The sequence below is a fragment of the Pteropus vampyrus genome, unplaced genomic scaffold (assembly GCF_000151845.1).
Source record: "Pteropus vampyrus isolate Shadow unplaced genomic scaffold, Pvam_2.0 Scaffold162, whole genome shotgun sequence".
NCBI classification, from domain to species: domain Eukaryota; kingdom Metazoa; phylum Chordata; class Mammalia; order Chiroptera; family Pteropodidae; genus Pteropus; species Pteropus vampyrus.
In genome coordinates this window covers 394,549-397,517 of record NW_011888943.1, presented here as the reverse complement: position 1 = coordinate 397,517, position 2,969 = coordinate 394,549, and the positions used below count along the sequence as shown (strand labels likewise).

The following is a 2,969-nucleotide window of genomic DNA, read 5'->3' as shown; positions in this document are numbered from 1 at the left end:
GCTGGTCCCCGTCTCGGGCCTCGGTCTAGGTGGGTGGGATGCAAACACGCTTGTCGCCACAGCCTCAGACCCAGCCCATCGCTTTCAGGAGCGGACGTAGCTGGGGTTTGGAAGGGCCACATTCGGAGTCGCCCAAGGTCACTCCAGGAGGCGTGACTGGTGCTGGAGGCCTCGGCATCCCAACCCTGTGTCTTGGGCACCTGCTGTGTGCCAGTTTTTGAGTGACATTTTCCCACCTAATCCTTCCTCTTCCAAGTCTACGGCCACGCCACCCCGAACGTGCCCGATCCCGTCTGATCTCAGAAGCTAAGCAGGGTCGGGCCTGGTTAGTACTTGGATGGCAGACCACCCAGGAAGACCAGGTGCCGTAGGCGTAAAAAATAAATAAAAAATAAAGGATTGTAAGCTGACAAGGTCCTTGCAATCTGTGAGGTCAACCAAGGGTTGCTTTGCCTAAAAAAATAAATAAATAAAAATTAAAAATAAATAAATAAATAAATAATCCTTCCTCTTCCAACGAGGTGCATACACTCATGACCCCCACTTTACAGATTAAACAACTGAGATGCAGAGGAGTTAAAGAAGCATCCTTAGCTAGTGAGTGGCAGGCCCCAGACGGGAGGTGACATGAGGCACACGGAGCTGTCACCTCGGGGCCCCCAGCCAGAAATTGCTGCCAGGGGTTAGAGGAAGAGAAGAGAATCAAGGACAGAATGTGTCTGGCCCGGTACCAAGTGGCCTCCCCGTCAGGGAGGGACATGAACTTCAGGTTCTGCGGTTGGCAGAATAACACCCACCGAGATGTCCATGCCCTAATCCCCAGAACCTGTGAATTCGCTGCCTTCCAAGGCAAACGCACTCGGACTTGGCAGACGTGATAGTTAAGGCTCCTGCGGTGGAAGATGACCCTGGATTAGCCAGGTGGGCCCAACGTGGTTGCAAGGGTTGTATGACCGAGACGGGGAGACGGGAGAGTCGGGGAAGGAGACGTGACGGCTGCCAGACGGCCACGGGCCAAGGAGGGCGGGCGCCTCCCGAAGCTGGAGAGACAAGGAAACAGCTTCTCCTCCGGAAACTCCAGAAGGAGCCGGCCCTGGGGACACCCCGATGTGTGTCTGGCAAGATCCATTTAGGACTTCTGACCTCCACGACCGTAAGACTGTCCGTGCGTGCTATCCCGCACACTAAGTGTGTGGTCATTTGCCACAGCGGTCCTAGGAACTGGCTGATCCACTCCTTGAAGGGCGCCCTGAACGCCCCCCGAGTCTCAGGTGCCCTGCCAGGAGCCAGATGTACAATGGCAGCCGGGGACGGAGCTCTGGCTCCAGAGGCTGTGGGCGCATCACACGGGGAGGGTCGTTCGACCCTGACGGGGACGCGGGAGGGAGAGGAAGGCGTCCTCTGGGCCAGCAGACGAAGGAAAGGACTGGACTGGGGGGCGAGGGTGCTCTGGGAGGTCGAGCCTTGGGAAGCGTCTCCCCAGGGAGACCAGAGGGACGAGCAGGGAGGGCTAAGGCGGCCAGGAGGGCAGGAGGGGCATTCTGGCAGAGGGAACGAAGTAAGCAAAGTGTGACGAGCGAGGCTGACAAGGACAGTGTGCAGGTGCCCGGAGAGTGTGGAGGTGAGTGGCGGCTGGAGCCTGCGAGGCCTCTGGCCACTGGAAGGTCTGATCCTCAGAGAACTGGGAGGTGGGAACAGTGGGCTTCGCGGACGCCCTCCCTCACCCCACTCTGTCCCTCAGCTTCCCCTCACCCTCACCCTCACCCTCACCCTGCGGCCCCTTGGGAAACGGCGGGCCAGACGCTGTAAAACCCTGCGTGTCGTGAACGGCCACTGGGCCTGGAGGACAGTCCTCAGAAGACAGAGAGCCAGAGAGGCCGCGACGGAGACGCCAGAGCCTCCCCGGGCTGACGCGATGTCATGGAGAAGGGCAGGCACGGTGCTCGGAGGATGAGTCAGGCTGGGAGGCCAGCTCCACGCACCTGGAGTCAGACCAGCCAGCAAACAGCGGCCCTGCAGGGAGGCCGGGAAGGGGATCAAAGGAGACGGAGGAAGTCGGGTGTGGCAGCTGCGAGCGCCCCTCCTGAGCCCCGGGCTGGGGAGGGCCCGGCCCAGGTCCCAGCGCCCCACCTCGGGCTTCAGGGAATGCCCAACTGTCCCAGGCGTCCCAGGGTGGGAAGGTGAAGTCAGGGAGGTCCAAGGCTTTTTTTAAACACACTTTAAGACTGTGCATATCCAGGAAGACTAAATTAAGTCATTTGGGAGAAAGGTGGAAAAATACACAAAGAAGCATGGTCTCCTCCCACAGCCGGAGCACGAGTCACCAGCCCTCGGCTTCCCCACCCCATGACCATGTCTGTCTGTCTCCCTCCTCCCTTCCCTTGCCCGCCACCCCGGCATTCACAGGAGGGTCAAGTGCACTCCTGTCCGGAGCCCAGGAGGTCTGTGTGCCAAGTCAGGAAGCAAGTCAGCAGTCATTAAGGTCTGGGCCTCAGTTTCCCCATCTGCAAGATGAAGGGTCTGCAGTTTATCAAGGTCTTGAAAACTGCCTCCCATTAATAGGAATCCAAGAGAGGAAAACGAGAAGGTCAAAATCAAAAAGGCTCTGTACTTGAAGAAGGTTGAGAAGCACCCCATGATCACTGCCCCTCAGAGATTTCATAATGCGCATTGGCTCTTTAAAGGCTCTGAGAAGTCCTGCTGTAAAGAAATGTCAACTCTGGCAACGGCATGTGATAGAAGCTGTCATACTTGTGTGTACCCCTGGGTCACCGGGGCGGGAATGAAGACGGAGAAGCGTGGCTAGAAGCGGAAGCTCCCCCCGCCCATCAGAGACGCACCTACCAGCGAGAGAAAACCGTCAGGAGGTCTGAGGGGCGCACGGGACCCTCTCTGTGCTGAGGGCCTCAGGGAGGCCCGTGGTCCACGCCTCGGGTGCGCAGGGTGTAAGCATCACAACACAAGGCTTT

General features: G+C 58.5%; 1 protein-coding gene and 1 pseudogene across 1 annotated transcript in view; one reads left to right on the top strand and one right to left on the bottom strand.

The window, feature by feature from the left end:
- Positions 1 to 2,969, bottom strand: part of BMP7 (bone morphogenetic protein 7) — a gene marked incomplete at its 5' end in the record, with an annotated part of 81,139 nt that overhangs the window by 33,755 nt on the left and 44,415 nt on the right. The gene's annotated exons all lie outside the window — the stretch shown is intronic.
- LOC111745715 lies at positions 256 to 374 on the top strand (annotated as a pseudogene).